The 23,457-nt window shown below is 34.9% G+C and overlaps 1 long non-coding RNA gene across 1 annotated transcript in view; it reads right to left on the reverse strand.

Moving 5' to 3' along the window:
• Positions 1-1,290: 1,290 nt before the first annotated feature.
• The window catches only part of LOC133199013 (uncharacterized), a 37,061-nt gene continuing 14,894 nt past the window's right edge, over positions 1,291-23,457 (reverse strand). The window contains exon 4 of the long non-coding RNA XR_009722715.1: positions 1,291-1,325. This is a non-coding gene — a long non-coding RNA (uncharacterized LOC133199013). The remainder of the gene's footprint in view (positions 1,326-23,457) is intronic.

Genomic DNA, 23,457 nt, shown 5'->3' on the forward strand with positions numbered 1-23,457 from the left:
TCCTAGTTTTCATTTGATTTCAATATAACTTGTCACAAAAGTAGACTACATTAAGATACATAATTCTATTTATTGTTGCATGTTGCAATGTTTCAAATCCAAGTGCTACTTTTCTTTTGTTATACAAACAGACCAGTAGAGCTACAGTCTCATCAGAGACTTCTGGTTAATTATAAGCTCTTCTGAGCCAAAGGCTCAAAGAGCTAATGCTATGGCCATTTGTGCGGTGTGCGTAAACTTTTTAGAATATAGGCCATAACTCAAGAACCCCTTGGCCAATTATTGTCAAATTTGTCACAGGGTATCCTTGGCCCAAGGGCTCCCTTTTATACTAAAACTGGGGTTGTGACCCTTTAACAAGGGGAGATAATTAGGAAAATAGAAACAAAAGTACTGGTTGCTAAAAAATCTTCTTCCCAAGAACCACTGGGCAGATTATCACCAAACTTACACAATAGGATGAGGATATGTTGTAGATTCAAATTTGCACGGGGATTTACCCTGGGGCAAAGGGAGTGGTCTCAAGGTCACTTCAAAGTTGACCAAAAATTACATTTTATTAAAATGTTGATATTTTGCTTACTATAAGGACTAGGATCATCAAATCTTGTCAGTTGGTGCATCTAAGGACCTCATATCATGTTGACTCAAAAGTAGGTCACGGTGACCTACTTTTCAAATTTTGCGGCCATTCTTTTTCATAATGATTTAGAGGCATATTTTGAACAATTTAAGGCCTATGATCATCAAACTTTGTCAGTTGATGCATCTTGGGTCGTCAAAGTACGTCACTTAAAAAGTAGGTCACCTTGACCTACTTTTTGAATTTTATGGCTAATCTTTTTTAAAACAATTAAGGTCATTAATTCGAATACGGGGAGGCTAAGAATCATTAAATCTTGTAAGATGATGCCTCTTGGGGCCATGAAAACTATTTTTTTAAAAAGAAGGTCACCGTGACCTACTTTTTGAACTTTGCAGGCATTCGATTTCAAAGCGTTTTAGAGGCATAATTTGGACATTTTAAGTCCTATGATCATAAAACTTTGTAAGTTGATGCATCTTGGGTCCTCAAAAAAGGTCAACTGAAAAGTAGGTCACCTTGACCTACTTTTCAATTTATATGACTATAATTAAATATTTCAGGTACTAATTGGCTTAGAATCATCAAACTTTGTCAGTTGATGCATCTTGGGTCTTCGGAGTAGGTCGACTAAAAAGTAGGTCACCGTGACCTACTTTTGAAAATTTATGGTGTTAATTAAATATTTCGGGTACTAATTGGCTTAGAATCATCAAACTTTGTCAGTTGATGCATCTTGGGTCTTCAGAGTAGATCGACTAAAAAGTAGGTCACCGTGACCTACTTTTGAAAATTTATGGCTTTAATTAAATATTTCGGGTACTAATTGGCTTAGAATCATCAAACTTTGTCAGTTGATGCGTCATGGGTCTTTTGAGTAGGTCGACTAAAAAGTAGGTCACCGTGACCTACTTTCTGAAAATTTATGGCTTTAATAAAATATTTTGGGTACTAATTGGCTTAGAATCATCAAACTTTGTCAGTTGATGCGTCATGGGTCTTTTGAGTAGGTCGACTAAAAAGTAGGTCACCGTGACCTACTTTCTGAAAATTTATGGCTTTAATAAAATATTTCGGGTACTAATTGGCTTAGAATCATCAAACTTTGTCAGTTTATGCGTCATGGGTCCTCGGAGTACAACAACTGAAAAGTAGGTCACGGTGACCTACTTTTGAAATTTTATGGCTGTATTTAATATTTTCAGGAATTATTTGGCTTAGAATCGTCAAAATTTGTCAGTTGATACATCTTTGGTCCTCGGAGTAGGTTGACTGGAAAGTAGGTCACTGTGACCTACTTTTGAAAATTTATGGCTGTAATTAAATATTTTGGGTACTTATTGGCTAGAATCATCAAACTTTGTCAGTCGATGTATCTTTGGTCCTCGGAGTACAGCAACTGAAAAGTAAGTCACGGTGACCTACTTTTGAAAATTTATGGCTTTAATTAAATATTACAGGTACTAATTGGCTTAGAATCATCAAACTTTGTCAGTTGATGCATCTTGGGTCCTTGGAGTAAAACAATTGAAAAGTAAGTCACTTTGACTTACTTATAAAATTTTATGATTATAATTTTAAAATTTTTTTTAGGTATTAATTGGCTTAGAATCATTAAACTTAGTTGATGGGTCCTCAGAGAATGACAAGTGATAAGTAGGTCACCATGACCAACTCTCAGGTACTAATTGGCTTAGAACCATCTTGGGTTCTCAGAGTGTGAATTGGAATTTCAAGGGTTTATGTAAATATACAGGATACTTCGAAGCTTCAAATAGAAGTGATAGGTTGTACAGTTTATCAGAAGAGCGATTCAAGGCCCATGGGCCTCTTGTATTTTCGTGTGAAATGCTATTGCAATATATAAGTCGTTATATTATACAGAAAATTTCAGAAAATATTAAGTTCAAATCTATGTCTAAGCACCTTTAAATGGAAAAGCCTTTTAAAAATTAATGCACTTGTAATATCTAGTACCGGGTAAAATAATTTAAAGGAGATCATCATTTGAAGTAAGTCTGTTTAATAAATACAGAGGATTTTTTTTTTAATTGGTTGTAGAAATGAGACAAAAATATTCATGTATATTCATTTTTTTTCCGCAGAAATAATAAATATACCTGAATATTTCTGAGTTATATTACAGCACTCCAACCTGTGCGACCGTTCACGGTAGCTCAGTCGGTAGAACGCTCGCTCCGTGATAGGTGGACAATTCGCCTGTTACCGTATAACTGGATTTTTCTACGGGGTGCTATTTTTTTTGCGAAATTCTGCGATCAAGTCTTAATCGCAAAAAAATACGTCATAAAATGTCCCCATAAAAATACCCCTTGTGAGGCCTCTTCATAGAGTCCGAATTCACGCTTCGTTGCGTATACAGGTATCGATAATTGGTCAGTGAATACCCCGTAGTTAGCAGTCACTTCACGCTTTGCCAGCAAAATGGCGCTGTTGAAATATTTGAAGCCAATAAGTAAGTTTCCTGACCCTACCGGACCTTTAAGTGAATTAATGTCGCCTAGAAAAATTACTGAGTGTAATGAGAAAGTGGCCGATGTTCTTGATACACCAAAAACTCCGAGAGGAAAGTACACGACTTTTTTACCGAGCGAACGAGCTGAGACAGGACACTACGCCAGTGTACATGGACCTTCGTCGACCATTAAACGTTTTCAGACAAAGTTTCTAGGACTACGTGAAAGTACTGTAAGAAATTTACGTGATAAATACAACACGGAGCTCAATCTCGAAAACGTAAACTTGATTTTTCAGACGGCGAGAACTGTGAAATTTCTGAATTGAATTCGTGCAAGCGGGGTAAAAAAGTTTTACTCGGTAACGAACTGGATTCCGACGTGCAAACTTGCATTCGTTCATTAAGGAAATCGGGGGCTGTTATTAACACAGCAATCTGCATTGCCGTTGCGGAGGGCATTGTCCGTGCCCATGACGAGCAGCTACTATCTTGTAATGGCGGACCGATTACGTTGAAAAAAAGCTGGGCCCAGTCAGTGTTGTTTAGGATGAATATGGTTAAGCGAAGGGGCAGTTGCACGGCAAAAATTCAGTTCACAGATGACAAATTTTCTGAAATTAAAGACGAGTTTTTACAAAGAATAAACAGTGTGGTATATCAACCTCATTTTGATAATAAAGCAAAACGGAAGGGAACATACTGCATTTTTATTTTATTCTGCAGCATATGCATAATGGCATAATGGCAAAGCTTTTACATTCTTATAAAATGAATGTTATGCAGACTGGCTCTTAGAAAAGCATGCTAATATTAAAGTTATATGTTCAGTTTACACATAAAGTGTCTGGCATTTTGTCCATGGGCTGTTTCTGGGATTGTTAACACTAAGAGTTTAAGTATGTGTGGATAAGCAAAGTATGTTATTTTCTTTCATGATAAACAGGTACCACACGTGTTCAAAACAACAGAACTTGTATTCTGTCTGTTAATCTATTTCAATATGTGTTGAAGTTACAATGTACTTTTCTTAATGCATACGATGGTGCTTCACTGACAAGGCTTTGTGTGCATAACACGTGTATATCACATACAAAATATTGATAAATACCGAAATTTCTATAAAAAAATATTTTTTCTTAGGTCACCACCATGCCTCCAAAGCGAAAATTAAAAGGATGATCAGGGAATTCGTCAAAAACTCAGAAAAAGCGAAACCCTGTGAACACGAGTGACATTACCATGATTGCCGACACAAACCCTAACAATGCTGACACACGTGTTAATACCATACAGTCGACCACCGCCCACTCTATGACAGTCTACCATCGCCCCCTCTATCGATTATGACAAGTTGGCAGCTGCCATAATTAAACAAACTACAAATAAGCCATCAACAGCTACAACAATTGAGTCCCAACAGGAACAGCCAATCGTTGCAACATCATCAACTCAGCCTCAGGCATATCAACAGATCAAGGAGGCAGTACATCTGGCATTGGGGCCATTCTGGACCAGGTGATTTTAGGTGAGCCACCAAAGTCATCCACACATAGTGTGAACATGAAAGATGGTATCCCATTGAGTGCCTCAGTATCTATAAAATTGACAGAAAAAATTTGGAAATTTAAAATCATTACTTAATACAAAATAATACAAAAATACTCTTTCAGTAACCATCTCGACAGGGGTTATTAACTTACATTAGGGCCAAAGGTCCAAATTTCCTATCACTCTTGGACAGTGGACTGATACTTTCCTCATTTTTTCAGCCATTTATATAGAGAATGGCTGGAATGAACGCGAACGTCCTCAACAATTCATTGTCTTTTAAAGGCAATGCACAAAAACTACTCAGTGAATGTACGCAGTCTGACTTGCAAGATTATGCTAGACTAAAATCTGTTTAAAGCAGGCGATTTCATTCTGTAGAAAAAGAGGTTGCGTTAAGGTGTGAATTTAAAAACAGAAAACGCGAGAAACGGGAATCTGCAGCAGAAATTAAGTTATGCCTTACGCAGGTTAGCATTAAAAGCATATCCCCATGTCACCTACTCTGCTTTAGAAACGCAGATTATAGACAATTTTATTCATGGTTTAGGTCATTATGAACTCAAAAAACGTGTACAATTTCAACATCCCTTGTCATTGGATCAGAGATTGAACAAGATCAGGGCATGATACCCATGCACACGCTTCAGAAAAGAGAAACTTCTGTAACACGCGAAGAAATCGAGAAAATAATTGATCGAAAACTACAGAAATTTAAAATGGAAATTAAAGATTTATTACAAGGTTTTGTTTGTTTGTATCTTGTTTAACGTCCCTCTCGAGAATTTTTCACTCATATGGAGACGCCACCACTTGCCGGTGGAGAGCTGCAAATTTTGTCCTATACTCGGCACTTACGGCCATTGAGCAGTGAACGATCTTTTTCGTGCCAGCACCTACTGCGACACGGGACCTCGGTTTATACGGTCTCATCCCAAGGACCGGTCTCCACGTCCCACAGTGGGATTCAAACCCGCGACGTAAGGATCAACTCCTTACGCCGCGACTCTAGAGCAGACGCTCTAACCACTGCGCCACGCGGACGACAATATTACAAGGTACTCGGGCTTCCACTGAAGAGCATAAAATCAGATCTGAAATCATTTGCAATTATTGCAAAGGTGTAGGGCACATAGAAAGCCGAGAAGAAATTTTCTGATCTTAGATCGGCATTTACAAAACCCGTGCAAACACAAAACACTTAAAACTAATTTCGGCTGACACTGAGGTCGGAACGTTAGCCTTTGAAAGTAACAAACGACCATCTGCAAATAAAGTCAATAGAACGCACCAGTGACCCAGTTTCAATTGAGGTAAAAACAGGCGCGGATTCAAGTACAGTCACTAATTTCAGCGCGTTGAAAGATTTTTCTAATGAAAACCAAAATCATGTTTTCAAGTCTGAATCAAATATTCCGTTACCAAGCAAAACTGAATCAAACAAGGTGAATAAAGTCAGTTCTCAGAAGTCAATGAACATCGAGAAAAATACAGCATGTTTACATAGGCGATAAACATTGTCAGCTACTTATAGACACAGGAGCGCCTGTTTCAGTTCTATAGAAAAGTCTTCATGATCAATTGAAATTAGAAACCAGGGGTGTGCAATTAGCATCGCCCAACGCCCGGGGCCACCATTTTTTGGGGTCGGGCTATTGGTTTTCTGCATGCAGGTAGCCCTTGGGCTAGTAAAAATTTAAAATACCAATGTACAATATACGAAAATCACTACCGGTATTTTCACTCATTTTTTGCTATTCTTTCTTTGTTTTTATGTTGTTTAACGTCCCTCTCGAGAATTTTTCACTCATATGGAGACGCCACAGAGCTGCAAATTTTGTCCTATACTCGGCACTTACGGCCATTGAGCAGTGAGGGGTCTTTTTCGTGCCAGCACCTACTGCGACACGGGACCTCGGTTTATACGGTCTCATTCGAAGGACCGGTCTCCACGTCCCACAGTGGGATTCGAACCCGCGACGTAAGGATCAACTCCTTACGCCGCGACTCTAGAGCAGACGCTCTAACCACTGCGCCACGCGGGCGACTTTATGCTGTTAAATTCCCAACAAATGAAAAGTTTCCAAGCAGCATGCTCCAATTGTTCGTAAATCTCCATAATCTTATCCATTTTGCAGCACTTCCCGACTTATTTACTTCTAAAAACGATCGTTTTTTTTTCTAATCCGAATTTTCTCCATTCATGTGTTTATGGTAAATAAAGGCAGACATCTCATTAAATTATATACGTTCACTCAATCAACTGAAAGATAAGTGTTATATGATTCACGTAAAATATATTTCCAGTGTTTTTAATAATTTAAGCAGAAAAAAATGATTTCACTTCGTTTTAGATGAGCTAGTGCAATGCACAAAAAGAAGGAAAAAATAATTTATTTAAATTCATTTTTATTTTCTATCATAATAATAAATTTATACATGATTCAATTTTACTAGTGAGAACTAAAATTTCACTTCGTTTTAGATGAGCTAGTGCAATGCACAAAAAAAGGAAAAAATAATTTATTTAAATTCATTTTTATTTTCTATCATAATAATAAATTTATACATGATTCTATTTTACTAGTGAGAACTAAACTTTAATTTAAAAAAAATGACCTTAAAACCCTGACTTTTTCAACAATAATCTTTTTTTTTTCAATATTAGTTGTTACCCCCCCCCCCTACATTTGGGCTAGTAACTTTTTACTTGGGTCTAGTAACTTTATTACTGCCACTAGCCCTTGGGCTAGTACTTGAATTTTTTAATTGCACACCCCTGGAAACCACGCTTCAAAGTACTGACGCAGTACTCCAAACTGCAAATGGAAATAAATTAGCTGCGTTTGGAAAACAAACAATTAAACTTTCAGTCGGAAATCATGCATTTGAACACAATTTTATTGTTGGGGATTGAGAGGGAATTGATGGTCTCTTGGGGACAAATTTTGAGAGAGAAATGAAATAGATATTTTCATCCGAAAAAGAAAACTAAAGTTAAGAAACGGTCCAATAAAATTGTTTCAAAACACGAATTCCCGAGTTGCTTTATTAAAAGCTGTTTAGAATGTTACAATTCCTGGAAATTCTGAGATGAGAGTCGCTGGTTACATCGCGGGTTATAGTCCTGATAAACAGGGCATAGTCGAGGCGTCAAAGTTTGTAAGAAGTCGCCAAAGCAATTGTTAAAACGGAAAACAAATGTCAAGTTATTTCAATTCTAAATCTTGAGAAAACCCAGTAAAATTAAAACGCGATGATGTCCTAGCTACAGTCGGACAAGTTGCAGGAATTGTTCATGATCATTCGTTGCGAGGAGATGAATCTGGTACATTACCGGAACATTTGTTATTGCTTATAGAAAACACGTAAGTTAATTTAAAACGCTATTACTTATTAGGCAGAAAATGTGTTGTGCGAAGTGATCATGCTCCCTTACAATGGTTGCGGAATTTTAAAGATGTTGAGGGAATGCTTGCCCAGTGGTTGAGTGTGATAGAGTGTTATGACTTTTTTTCTTGAACACAGACCTGGTTCTAAACACAAGAACGCGGATGGTTTGTCGTGTCTTCGGTGTAAACGATCAGATTGTCCTGACTGTTAATAACATTAACACTGATCAAACTTGTGACAAAGTTCAAGTACATCCGGTGGTGGAACATAGCGCTTGTTCAGATACAACTGAATGTAATCGCGAAAACTGGCTAGATACATGTACATGTACATGGTCACATGAAGATTTGCGTAAATTTCAAAATGAAGACGAAAATATAGGTCCCATTATTCCTTTGTTGAACACGTACGCTAATCAGAAACCACCCAAGTCCGACGTCGACAATCTAACAAAAGGTTCAAAATCTTTATGGTCACAATGGGAATTTTTAGAAATTCGTGATGAACTTTCGTACAAAAAGTCACATTTTTAGGAATTCTTATGAACTTTGATTAGCGGCACCTAATAACATGCGAACTGAAATATTCAAACACTTGCATTCTAGTCAAACGTGGGTCATTTTGGTAGAGATAGGACAGTAGATGTTATTAAACGTCGGTTCTATTGGCCAGACATGCGAGAGGACATAGAAAGGTGATGCAAATCTTGTGAATTAGGTGCCTTGTCGACTGGGTTCAAGAGAAGAACATAAACAACAGTTGGAGAAGGACAAAATGGAGACTCAAAGGAGGAGGAGAGCACAAATTAGGAATCTGTTCGCACATTTTCCTTTGGAGGAGGAAAACAGGACCAACTCGAGAGACAAAGTTCTTGACATTTTTCCCGGAGAAACTGATGACAGCATGTTAGTGATTAAAAGTTTACTGGACCAACATAATAAACAGATTGCCAGAGAGATGTGTAATTCCAGACTTTTAAAAGAATTCCATATTTATATGGACCTTAAAATTTATATCTATTGTCTCATTATCTATTTATATTTTGTTACAATCTATATTTTTTTATTTTCAGTTGTATATTTTATAAATAAAAATATAATAATTGTCTAAGGGGGAAGAATGTGGTAGTATCGGTCATATATTTATTATCTATATTACATTATTTAACTTCAGATCTACTTACTTCTTTACGTAATTCTTTTATCTTTCCAAACATATTTTATTTCGTAACTTTTCATTGGTTCTAAATTTATTTTTTTAATCAAAGATGTAACTGAAAAGACGAGGGATCGTCAGTATACTGCAGGAAATCATACTGGACATCCTTAAAATGGACTGTCCGTTTTTTTTGTTTTGTTTTGTTTTGTTTTTTTAATAAAATATACCTTTTTTTTAAATCCAATTTTCTTTTTGTTTGAACTCTTAATGAAATGAATGAAAATAATTTACTCTACATGGTAGTGCAAATTCGCAAGCGGCCGGGAAATTTCAGGTACGAAGATTTTAAAATACTTTTAAAAACTTGATGTTTAAATTTTGCATTTTATTAAACTTTACAATTCATTTAAATTTCCCGCATTCAGTCTGGTATAAAATTGTATTTCAGCACCCCGTGAATGTACTAATTTAACAATTATTTCAAATTAAACCTCTTTTTTTATTATTATTTGCGAGTTCTTAATTGAATAGATAATTTTTTTATCAGTCCTGCGCGTAAGATGCAATTGAAAGACGGGTTAGTACATTATAATTACAGTATATTATCAATCTTCAGTTTTGATTTCCCTGTATTAAATTGTAAATTTTTCAATATTTTTAATAAAGAAAATTACACTGAAAAACAGTAATGATTTTACTCATTTTCAAGTATGTTGTGAAACTATCCCCCCTATCGTCGACACACATGCTGCAGATGCGCTTAAATTGAGAAGGCGGGACGTAACTTCCAACTTGATCCCGAATTTAGAAGACAAGAAACATAACGTCCTTCATTATGGAAATTTACTACTTTAAAATTTCCAAAGAAGAAAGAATTTTAGAATTTCGACAAGAACCCTGGCTACAACCCTACATTGATTTTAATTTTAGGAAGAGGAAATATTCCAAAACTGATTTCGAAAAGGACTTTTACAAATTGATGAATTATGCAGTTTCTGGAAAGACTATAGAAAATCTCAGGAATTGTGTGGGACCTGAAATTGGTTAACACTGATCTGAAATTTAAGACTTTGTGCGCTAAATCCTCGTTCGATCGCTTTAGAATATTTAATGAAGATCTGGAAAGGCTGGAAAATAGGAAAGTCAACCTCCTACTCAACAGCCTGTTTATATGTACATAACACACTAGTCATGTATGATTTTTTTTCACTCTTATTTTAAGCAAAAATGTATGGAGACAGTGAAATTCGACAGTTATTTACTTTTAGGGATAGCCTAATGTACGAAATGGAGACACAAGATCTAGAAGGTGATTTACTCGGACACTAAAATTTTTTCGAACTGTCTAATTATCCTCCGACCTACTGTGCGACAATACTAACATGAAAGTTGTATAGACGTTTAAAACGAAACTAAGAAAGCTGTACAGAAATATGAGAATTTTGTTGTTGTTGTTGTATAACTCCCTCTCGAGAATTTTTCACTCATATGGAGACAAAATATCTTGACTAAAATTTTGTTTTCCACCTTTTTTTAAATTTTATTTTTATTTGAATTATACTGACCAAAGTGGAGGGGTGTTCCTATCCCAAATTTATCTGACAAGAAAGGATGCTTATGTTCTGTCCAAATCCTTGAATTTGCGAGTGCTAGACCTTTTAGCACCTCAAAAAGTGGGGGTTGGGGGTTGTCAACCAGCAACTAAAGGAGAATTTACTATAGCAAAATACTATACTCAGAGAAAAGTATCCTTACCCGGGAACCCCCCACCCTTTCAGTTCTACGGGCCTGCATGATCAATTCTTGACAAACATTACGGAAGAATTAGCCATAAATTGGAACGAATCAATGACTACTAACACCACCGTTCCTAGTGTGACGGTTTTGTTTTTTTTTGAACATTTAATTTGTCTTCCTTAGAATATTTAGTGCCTTAAATTACCTTTATACATTTTCCGATAGTTATCACTGATGTTAAATGTCCCGTATTTGTAACTTTATTTGTTTTCACATGTGCTCATGTTAAATTTACCTCCATATTGGCGTCGCCCGCGTGGCGCAGTGGTTAGAGCGTCTGCTCTAGAGTCGCGAAGTAAGGAGTTGATCCTTACGTCGCGGGTTCGAAACTGTGGGACGTGGAGACCGGTCCTTCGGATGAGACCGTATAAACCGAGGTCCCGTGTCGCAGTAGGTGCTGGCACCGTACGAAAAAGATCCGTCACTGCTCAATGGCTGTACGTGCCGAGTATAGAACAAAATTTGCAGCTCTCCACCGGCAAGTGGTGGAGTCTCCATATGAGTGAAAAATTCTCGAGAGGGACGTTAAACAACACACAAACAAACCAACCTACCTCCATATAGGCTGTCACTCCGAACTTATTTTGTTTCCTGACTTTTCATTGGTTGACAGATAGTAGTTTGAACATATCAGAAGTCATTTTAGATATTCACAATACTATTTCAAAGTAAGTTAGAATGATTTTCATTGGTCAGAGTTTATATATTAACCGTGACAGCGGCATTTTCAAGTCACTCTAGGCTAAAGAACCCAAAGGTTCAAGCTTTCTCTTCTTCTCTCTTAGGGTGACTGCTCGTGCAGTCATTTTTTTTTTTTTTGTTTAGGACACGATCTAAATTTTGTAAAAATGTAACTAAGTCCTTAGCTAGAGTCAAATTGGTTCAAGATGAATTAGATATCCCTAGGCCTTTATAGTGTTATTTATAATAAATAAATTGCCTTGTCCATTGTGTAGTAAATAGGGCTTTAGGAATTTTTCAGTCTACTTGCATAGTGTCTCACTATAATTTTTAGGGTGTTGTATGGAATCATAAAATCTCTTAGGGTGTATGGAAGCTCATTCTCATCTATTTTGATGGATTTTTGTTAAGGCATCACACTCTCCCTTATATTTTTGTTATTAAATTATTTACTTTGTTATATTTATTTAGTTGTTAATTTATTTTTCTACCTCATTTTTTTTTGGTTTACATTTCGAGATTATTTTGGAAACTTATTTGTTATTTGTTGTCAACTACAAATTATTCAGAATTAAAATCATAATTAATTAATTGTTAAAATTGTTAAAATTTAAACTTTCATCTTATTTCAAGGTGTTGATCATAATCTAGTAATCACAGAACCTGGGTTGAATAAAACAGGACCAGTTATTGTACCTTTACATAGTTAGTGGGCTTAGTCTGTTCCTTAGTATTACATGGTAAAGTTTAAAGATAATTTTCCATTCATGTATTCTTGGGGCAGATTGAGTACACTTTGTGGCCATAGACAAACTGGTTCCCGTTAAACTACAAAATATTCTTTCCTTAAGTTGAAATAAACCAAAAAAAATGTGTTTTTTGTCGCACAAACACAGTCAAGAACTGTTGGACATTTAAAAACATCCTTTTGTATACTTAATCCCTACATAGAGGGTGTAAAAAGGGAATATCTGTCGATGGAAATCTTTGGTAAAAAACCAAATAAATGAATTGAATTAAAAATGCAACTTTTACATTACTCTTACTCATTAAAAAATATAATTATTTTTTCAAACGTTATTGAAATTTTTTATCATCAGTATTTAAATGTTCAATTTAATTGGGTAGTAAATGAAATGATTCGTAGTAGCATAATTTCAGCTCGACATTGTTATGATCAATCTAACATTTTTCTACTCGTTGAGTTATTTGCCAAGTCGTGTGGGGGAAATTCTTTAACCATTTCCTTTGTTTAAGGAAGGAAATCTTATTGATCAGATGTAATGTCTTAAAAGCATAGAACGTTCTTATTTGAAAGTACACGTACATTTAAAGCTTTGCATTATTTAATATTTGGAAAAAAGTTGCCGAGACTTGAACCCATTTAGGCCAACGAGAATGCCTGCACCTGTTTGGACACTCCTTAGACATGCTGATTGTCTGTATTGCTTGTTCAAATATACGTCACCAAACTGATGGCGACTTTCACAAAATGGTTTATGCTGTCATCACTGATCATGTTTGATGTAATCAACGATCAAACCTGGTACCGATTTGATGGATGTTGTTAACCATGGTAAACGACTTTTTTAAAAGGTGGTAAATGGGAAATTGGTATACATCTTAAAGAATATAATTGTTTTCCTGGAAGGCCTAATCACATCGTCACATAATGATGCGACTCCTGGCTCTCTCGTTAAAATTGTTCCAAGCCAAGTAAATGTATCATGTACTTTCTGAATCTGTGGATAATAATTACTTCTTGCACACCTTGCTGCTCGATGCGTACTAAGATAGTGGGTGTACTAGTGCTCTGCCTTTTAGAGAGCTTTTGGGCAAATTCTGGGGTTCCTATTTAGGAATCCGAATGCGATCGATGGGGCTTGACAAGAAGTTGCATTGAAATGGTCACGCCTTTGCAGGTCCTTGCTATTCGTTCTTGTGTATTTTAACCTTTTTTTTTCTCTACGGATTACTCCGTCTTCTTGATCAATACTTAGGTCTCATGGCAGGTGTGAGTTATCGACAAGGGATAGTTTTTTATAGGGTAATTATGTTCTTTGTGGTAGCGGGCGGGGTTTGAGTTTAGAGTTGCTTGGCTTAGTTTATTGAGTATGGTTGGGGTGTTCACAAAGTTTGAGTAGAAGTGACTCAAGTACTTCGTACCTTAAAAGAAAACAGGTTAAATTATGATAAAATTTATTTGATAAAATGGAAAGAAATAATTACAGAATAATCTGAAATTCTAATAAAACTATCATGATTAAAATATCATATATCACAAAGAACACAGAAAAACATTAAGATAATAAAGTAAAGGAATACACGTAATAAAAAAAATGGTATTGTTATGAAACAAGCAAATATACCTTAAAAGAAGACAGATAATTTAACTTTAAATGGGTAAATTCAAAGAGTACATGAAAGTAATGATACCAAGTTTATGTAGATAAAGTATGGAATCATATATAACATAAGGATAAACAAAAGTTAACCTTGATAGCATGATTCCAGAGTAGCTGGTGGAATTAAAGAAGATTAAGATACCTAGAGAGAAACAGGTTATCAATGAAACGGAATGCGAGTATATAAAGGTTCTGTTTGCCTTTATTTGCCCTCTTTCCATTTCCATTCCATCTAATAAATTTTATCATAATTCGACCATGTATTTTATTATGTTCCCCAAACGAAGTTTGGGAACATATTGTTTTTACTCTGTTTCTTATTATTATGTTCCCCAAACGAAGTTTGGGAACATATTGTTTTTACTCTGTTTCTTATTAGGGTCTTCCGTCTTCTGCGGAAGACCCTTCTATTATTCTATTGTTGATTTTTCACTTTTCTTATTATTATTAGGGTCTTCCGTCTCCAACGGAAGACCCTTCTATTATTGTATTGTTTCTTTTTCACTTTTATTAGGGTCTTCCGTCTCCAACGGAAGACCCTTCTATTATTGTATTGTTTCTTTTTCACTTTTATTATTATTATTATTATTCCACTTTTTCTTTACAATTTTTGTGCAGAAGATATCTCGCAAACGGTTCGATCGATTTTCATGAAATTTTCAGGGGTAATGCCTTTTGATCTGAAGATGATCCTTTTTTGTTCAAATCCTTAAAATTCACTTCCAGTCGGAAGTTATCGCCCTTTAATCGATTTTCAGATAACCATTTTGTCGACACAAAAACTAAAAAACGGCAAACGCTAGAGCGCTCAAATTTTCAGCGATTATAGACGACATGTTGAAGTTTTGCACCTGGGTTTTCAAATTTTCCGGAAGTACCTAGTATGGAAGCTCGGTAGGGTCGAAATTTAGGACATGAATCAGGAGTGAATTTTCGAGACATTTTTTATCATATCTCTAAAACTATGGAGATTTTCTAAAAACATATTGAATAGAAATTGTGTAGAATTACAAGATCTTTTATATGATATCAATGAAAAAGGGCTGACTCATCACATTAGGGGCCGAGGGGGGCCGAAAGTCTTTAGTCAATAACTCTTTAACGAACAAAATTTTGTAATGCATTACTGAAGCAAAAATGTTTATCTCAACAATTGACAACTATATATTATAATATTCACATCATATGTTACATAATTAGGGGCAATTAGGGGCCAGAATGTAAAATCTTTGACGCTTTATATTTCAAAAGTGTGAAATATTTTGATAAGCAATATTGAACAAAAGATGTTCAAAATAATGATCTAAACAATATGCAACGTTTCATTTTTCTTTAAACGTCACCATTAAGGAGTTAAAGGGCCGGCCCCTAAATACTTCTTTTGCTAATATCTCGGAAACGAAAAAGAATTTCTGAATAGTTGTTCAACAAAAATTGTTCAAAATCATAAGAGCTTCAAAGTGGTATGAAGAAAAAGGGGCTGGCCCCTCAAAATAAGGACCAAGAGGGACCGAAAGTCTTTAATCAATAACTCGTTAACGATCAATATTTTGTAATACATTACTGAAGCAAAAATGTTAATATTAACGATTTACAACTACATATTATGATATTCACATTATATGTTACATAATTAGGGGTCATAAGGGGCCAAAATGCAAAATCTTTTAACGCTATATATCTCAAAAGTGTGAAATATTTTGATATGCAATACTGAACAAAAGATGTTCAAAATAATGTTCTGAACAATACACAACCTTTTATTTTTTGCTTAACGTCCCCAATAAGGAGTTAAAGGGCCGGCCCCTAAATCCTTCTTTTGCGAATATCTGGGAAACAAAAAAGAATTTCTGAATAGTTGTTGAACAAAAAATGTTCAAAATCATAAGAGCTTTAAAATGATATGAAGAAAAAGGGACTGGCCCCTCAAAATAGGGGCTGACAGGGGCCGATAGTCTTTGATGAATAACTCTTTAATGCTCAATATTTTGCAAATCATTATTGAAGCAAACATGTTTATCTCAACAATTTACAACTATATATTATAATATTCACTTCATATGTTACATAATTAGGGGTCACAAGGGGCCAGAATGACAAATCTTTGGCACTCTAAATCCCGAAATTGGGAAATATTTTGATAAGCAGTGTTGAATAAAAGATGTTCAAAATAAGGTTTTAAACAGTATGTAACCTTTTCATTTTTGCTAAACGCCCCCATTAAGGAGTTGAAGGGCCGGCCCCTAAATATTTCTTTTGCATATATCTCGGAAGCAAAAAAGAATTTCAGAATAGTTGTTGAACAAAAATGTTCAAAATCATGAGAGCTATATGAAGATACCAAGAAAAAAGGACTGGCCACTCAAAATAGGGGCCAGGATGGGCCGAAAGCCTTTAATCTATAACTCTTTAATGATCAATATTTTAATACACACTACTGAAGCAAAATTTTCGTCTTAACAATTTATTCTTATAATTATATTTGAACAAAAATCTCAGTCAAATTCTGATCTCATCTTATCAAAAATCGGATGGAAGACCCACTCGTTGCTCGCAACGAGATCGCATCTAGTTATTATTATTATTATTCCACTTTTTCTTTACAATTTTTGTGCAGAAGATATCTCGCAAACGGTTTGATCGATTTTCATGAAATTTTCAGGGGTAATGCCTTTTGATCTGAAGATGATCCTTTTTTGTTCAAATCCTTAAAATTCACTTCCGGTCGGAAGTTATCGCCCTTTAATCGATTTTCAGATAACCATTTTGTCGACACAAAAACTAAAAAACGGCAAAAGCTAGAGCGCTGAAATTTTCAGCGATTATAGACGACATGTTGAAGTTTTGCACCTGGGTTTTCAAATTTTCCGGAAGTACCTAGTATGGAAGCTCGGTAGGGGTCGAAATTTAGGACATGAATCAGAAGTGAATTTTCGAGACATTTTTTATCATATCTCTAAAACTATAGAGATTTTTTAAAAACATATTGAATAGAAATTGTGTAGAATTACAAGATCTTTTATATGATATCAAAGAAAAAGGGCTGACTCATCACATTAGGGGCCGAGAGGGGCCGAAAGTCTTTAGTCAATAGCTCCTTAACGATCAAAATTTTGTAATGCATTACTGAAGCAAAAATGTTTAACTCAACAATTTACAACTATATATTATAAAATTCACATCATATATTACATAATTAGGGGCCATTAGGGGCCAGAATGCAAAATCTTTGACGTTTTATATTTCAAAAGTGGGAAATATTTTGATAAGCAATATTGAACAAAAGATGTTCAAAATAATGTTCTAAACAATATGCAATGTTTCATTTTTCTCTAAACGTCCCAATTAAGGAGTTAAAGGGCCGGCCCCTAAATACCTCTTTTGCTAATATCTCGGAAACGAAAAGGAATTTCTGAATGGTTGTTGAACAAAAAGTGTTCAAAATCATAAGAGCTTTAAAGTGATATGAAGAAAAAGGGGCTGGCCCCTCAAAATAAGGGCCGAGAGGGACCGAAAGTCTTTAATCAATAACTCGTTAACGATCAATAGTTTGTGATGCATTACTGAAGCAAAAATGTTAATATTAACGATATACAACTACATATTATGATATTCACATTATATGTTACATAATTAGGGGCCATGAGGGGCCAGAATGCAAAATCTTTAACGCTATATATCTCGAAAGTGTGAAATATTTTGATATGCAATACTGAACAAAAGATGTTCAAAATAATATTCTGAGCAATATGTAACCTTTTATTTTTTGCTTAACGTCCCCAATAAGGAGTTAAAGGGCCGGCCCCTAAATACTTCTTTTGCTAATATCTCGGAAACGAAAAAGAATTTCTGAATAGTTGTTGAACAAAAAGTGTTCAAAATCATGAGAGCTTTAAAGTGGTATGAAGAAAAAGGGGCTGGCCCCTCAAAATAAGGGCCGAGAGGGACCGAAAGTCTTTAATCAATAACTCGTTAACGATCAATATTTTGTAATGCATAACTGAAGCAAAAATGTTAATATTAACGATTTACAACTACATATTATGATATTCACATTATATGTTACATAATTAGGGGTCATAAGGGGCCAGAATGCAAAATCTTTAACGCTATATATATCAAAAAGTGTGAAATATTTTGATATGCAATACTGAACAAAAGATGTTCAAAATAATGTTCTGAACAATATGCAACCTTTTATTTTTTGCTTAACGTCCCCAATAAGGAGTTAAAGGGCCGGCCCCTAAATACTTCTTTTGCTAATATCTCGGCAACGAAAAAGAATTTCTGAATAGTTGTTGAACAAAAAATGTTCAAAATCATAAGAGCTTTAAAGTGATATGAAGAAAAGGGGACTGGCCCCTCAAAATAGGGGCTGAGAGGGGCCGATAGACTCTGATGAATAACTCTTTAATGCTCAACATTTTGTAATTCATTACTGAAGCAAACATGTTTATCTCAACAATTTACAACTATATATTATAATATTCACATCATATGTTACATAATTAGGGGCCACAAGGGGCCAGAATGACAAATCTTTGGCACTCTATATCCCGAAATTGGGAAATATTTTGATAAGCAGTGTTGAATAAAAGATGTTCAAAATAAGGTTTTAAACAATATGTAACCTTTTCATTTTTGCTAAACGGCCCCATTAAGGAGTTGAAGGGCCAGCCCCTAAATATTTCTTTTGCATATATCTCGGAAGCCAAAAAGAATTTCAGAATAGTTGTTGAAAATGTTCAAAATCATGAGAGCTATAGGAAGATACCAAGAAAAAAGGACTGGCCCCTCAAAATAGGGGCCAGGACGGACGAAAGTCTTTAATCTATAACTTTTTAATGATCAATATTTTAATACACACTACTGAAGCAAAATTTTCGTCTTAATTTATTTTTATCATTATATTTGAACAAAAATCTCAGTCAAATTCTGACCTCATCTTATCAAAAATCGGACGGAAGACCCACTCGTTGCTCGCAACGAGATCGCATCTAGTTAAGGTCTTCCGTCTCCAACGGAAGACCTTATTGTTTTCGTTCGGTTTCTTTTTCCCTATTATTATTATTATTATTATTATTATTCTTTTTTTTTCTTACCGATTTTGTGCACGCGAGTTCTCGGAAACGACTCGGTCGATTTTCATGAAACTTTCAGATCTGATAGATATTTATCTGAACCTTATTGGAAATTTTTTATATTGATGACGTCACTTCCGGTCGTGAGATATAGACAATTATCTGATTTTCAGAGGGTCGGCTTGTCCTGGTAATCACTCCAAAACGAATAAAGGTATTGAGTTGAGATTTTCAGTGAAGGTAGAGGAGGGATTGTAGATATGCTTTTTTGCGTCCATATCTTTCCAGCGCAAAAGGCGCCAAAGCTCGCCTGGGCTCGAAAAATAGGCTCACAAGCATCTCGCAAAATTTGACAAGTTTTCTATCATATCTTTATACCTGTAAATATTTTGTTAAAACATATATAACAAAAGTTGTGCAGAATGATAAGTGCTTTCATTTGATATCAAGAAAAAGGGGCTGACCCCTCAAGTAAGGGGCTCAGAGGGGCCAAAAGTCTTTCATCTATAACTTTTTAACGATCAATATTTTGTTATACATTACTGAAGCAAAAATGTTTATCTTAACAATTTACAACAATATATGATAAGATTCTGATCATATGTTACGTAATAAGGGGTCACAAGGGGCCAGAATGCTAAATCTTTGACGCTTTATATCTCGAAAAGGGGGAATATTTTGATAAGCAATACTGAACAAAAGATGGTCAGAATGATGTTCTAAACAATATGCACCCTTTCAATTTATGTCAATCGGCCCCATTAAGGACTTGGATGGGTGACCCCTAAATATTTCCATTCAGCATATCTCCACAACGAAAAGAAATCTCTGTATAGTTGTTGAACAAAAAGTCTTCAAATTCTCGAGACCTTTCATTTGATATCAAGAACAGGGGGCTGACCCTTCAAATTAGGGGCTCAGAGGGGCCAAAAGTCTTTTATCTTTAACTCTTTAACGATCAATAATCTGTAACACATCACTGAAGCAAAGATGTTTATCTTAACGTTTTACAACAATATATGATAAGATTCTGATCATATGTTACGTAATAAGGGGTCACAAGGGGCCAGAATGCTAAATCTTTGACGCTTTATATCTCGAAAAGGGGGAATATTTTGATATGCAATGCTGAACAAAAGATGGTCAGAATAATGTTCTAAACAATGTGCACCCTTTCAGTTTTTGTCAAACGGCCCCATTAAGGACTTGGAGGGGTGGCCCCTAAATATTTCCATTCAGCATATCTCCACAACGAAAAGAAATCTCTGTATAGTTGTTGAACAAAAAGTCTTCAAATTCTCGAGACCTTTCATTTGATATCAAGAACAGGGGGCTGACCCTTCAAATTAGGGGCTCAGAGGGGCCAAAAGCAATTCATCGATAGCTCTTTGATAATGTATATAAAATCAAAGGATTGAAATCTAATTAGGGAAGTCTATATATATTATTATCTTTTAACAAAGATCATGGTCAAAATCATATCTCATCTTATCGAAAAATCGGACGGAAGACCTACTCGTTGCTCGCAACGAGATCTCATCTAGTTAAGGTCTTCCGTCTCCAACGGAAGACCTTCTTGTTTTCGTTCGGTTTCTTTTTCCCTATTATTAGGGTCTTCCGTCTTCTGCGGAAGACCCTTCTATTATTCTATTGTTGATTTTTCACTTTTCTTTTTATTATTATTATTCTTTTTTTTTTCCTTACCGATTTTGTGCAGAAGATTTCTCGGAGATCGCTCGATCGATTTGCTTCAAATTTTTAGGGTTAATGCGTTGCTATCTGAAGTTTATAACGGCATTTCAGTTTTTGAAAAATCACTTCTGGTCAGAAGTTATCGCCCTTTGATCGATTTTTAGATAGACCTTGTGTCTGCACAAAAACTCAAGAACGACAAATGCTAGAGTGTTGAAAGTTTCAGTGGTGATAGAGGACATGTTCTAGATGTGCACCTTGGTTTTCAAATTTTCCGGAAGTGCGAAGTATGGAGGCTCGGTAGGGGTAGAAATTTAGGACGAAATTTTTGAGTGAATTTTAAAGACATTTCTTATAATAACATTTTAAATAAAAGTATTTTGTTAAAATATATTGAACAAAAAGTCTTCAAAATCAAAAGACCTTTCATTTGATATCAAGAAAAAGGGGCTGACCCCTCAAATTAGGGGCTCAGAAGGGCCAAAAATCTTTTATCTATAACTCTTTAATGATCAATATTTTGTTATAAATTACTGAAGCAAAAATGTTCATCTTAACATTCTGCAACTATATATTATAAAATTTTGATCATATGTTACGTAACAAGGGGCCATAAGGGGCCAGAATGCTAAATCTTTGACACTTTGTATCTCGAAAAGGAGAAATATTTTGATAAGCAATATTGAACAAAAGATGTTCAGAATAATGTTCTAAACAATATACACCCTTTTAATTTTTGCAAGACATCCCCATTAAGGACTTGGAGGGCTGGTCCCTAAATATTGTTATTCTATATATCTCTTAAACGAAAGGAAATTTCTGAATAGTTGTTGAACAAAAAGTCTTCAAAATCACAAGACCTTTCATTTGATATCAAGAAAAAGGGGCTGACCCCTCAAATTAGGGGCTCAGAAGGGCCAAAAATCTTTTATCTATAACTCTTTAATGATTAATATTTTGCTATAAATTACTGAAGCAAAAATGTTCATCTTAACATTCTGCAACTATATATTATAAAATTTTGATCATATGTTACGTAATAAGGGGCCATAAGGGGCCAGAATGCTAAATCTTTGACACTTTGTATCTCGAAAAGGAGAAATATTTTGATAAGCAATATTGAACAAAAGATGTTCAGAATAATGTTCTAAACAATATACACCCTTTTAATTTTTGCAAGACATCCCCATTAAGGACTTGGAGGGCTGGCCCCTAAATATTGTTATTCTATATATCTCTTAAATGAAAGGAAATTTCTGAATAGTTGTTGAACAAAAAGTCTTCAAAATCACAAGACCTTTCATTTGGTATCAAGAAAAAGGGGCTGACCCCTCAAATAAGGGGCTCAGAAGGGCCAAAAGTCTTTTATCTATAACTCATTAATGTTCAATATTTTGTTATAAATTACTGAAGCAAAAATGTTCATCTTAACATTCTGCAACTATATATTATAAAATTTTGATCATATGTTACGTAACAAGGTGCCATAAGGGGCCAAAATGCTAAATCTTTGACACTTTATATCTCGAAAAGGAGAAATATTTTGATAAGCAATATTGAACAAAAGATGTTCAGAATAATGTTCTAAACAATATACACCCTTTTAATTTTTGCAAGACATCCCCATTAAGGACTTGGAGGGCTGGCCCCTAAATATTGTTATTCTATATATCTCTTAAATGAAAGGAAATTTCTGAATAGTTGTTGAACAAAAAGTCTTCGAAATCACAAGACCTTTCATTTGATATCAAGAAAAAGGGGCTGACCCCTCAAATTAGGGGCTCAGAAGGGCCAAAAATCTTTTATCTATAACTCTTTAATGATCAATATTTTGTTATAAATTACTGAAGCAAAAATGTTCATCTTAACATTCTGCAACTATATATTATAAAATTTTGATCATATGTTACGTAACAAGGGGCCATAAGGGGCCAGAATGCTAAATCTTTGACACTTTGTATCTCGAAAAGGAGAAATATTTTGATAAGCAATATTGAACAAAAGATGTTCAGAATAGTGTTCTAAACAATATACACCCTTTTAATTTTTGCAAGACATCCCCATTAAGGACTTGGAGGGCTGGCCCCTAAATATTGTTATTCTATATATCTCTTAAACGAAAGGAAATTTCTGAATAGTTGTTGAACAAAAAGTCTTCGAAATCACAAGACCTTTCATTTGATATCAAGAAAAAGGGGCTGACCCCTCAAATTAGGGGCTCAGAAGGGCCAAAAATCTTTTATCTATAACTCTTTAATGATCAATATTTTGTTATAAATTACTGAAGCAAAAATGTTCATCTTAACATTCTGCAACTATATATTATAAAATTTTGATCATATGTTACGTAACAAGGAGCCATAAGGGGCCAGAATGCTAAATCTTTGACACTTTGTATCTCGAAAAGGAGAAATATTTTGATAAGCAATATTGAACAAAAGATGTTCAGAATAGTGTTCTAAACAATATACACCCTTTTAATTTTTGCAAGACATCCCCATTAAGGACTTGGAGGGCTGGCCCCTAAATATTGTTATTCTATATATCTCTTAATCGAAAGGAAATTTCTGAATAGTTGTTGAACAAAAAGTCTTCAAAATTACAAGACCTTTCATTTGATATCAAGAAAAAGGGGCCGAC

Source organism: Saccostrea echinata, unplaced genomic scaffold (assembly GCF_033153115.1).
Source record: "Saccostrea echinata isolate AGI-Se365-2 ecotype Australia unplaced genomic scaffold, CSIRO_AGI_Sech_v1 ptg000033l, whole genome shotgun sequence".
NCBI classification, from domain to species: Eukaryota; Metazoa; Mollusca; class Bivalvia; order Ostreida; family Ostreidae; genus Saccostrea; species Saccostrea echinata.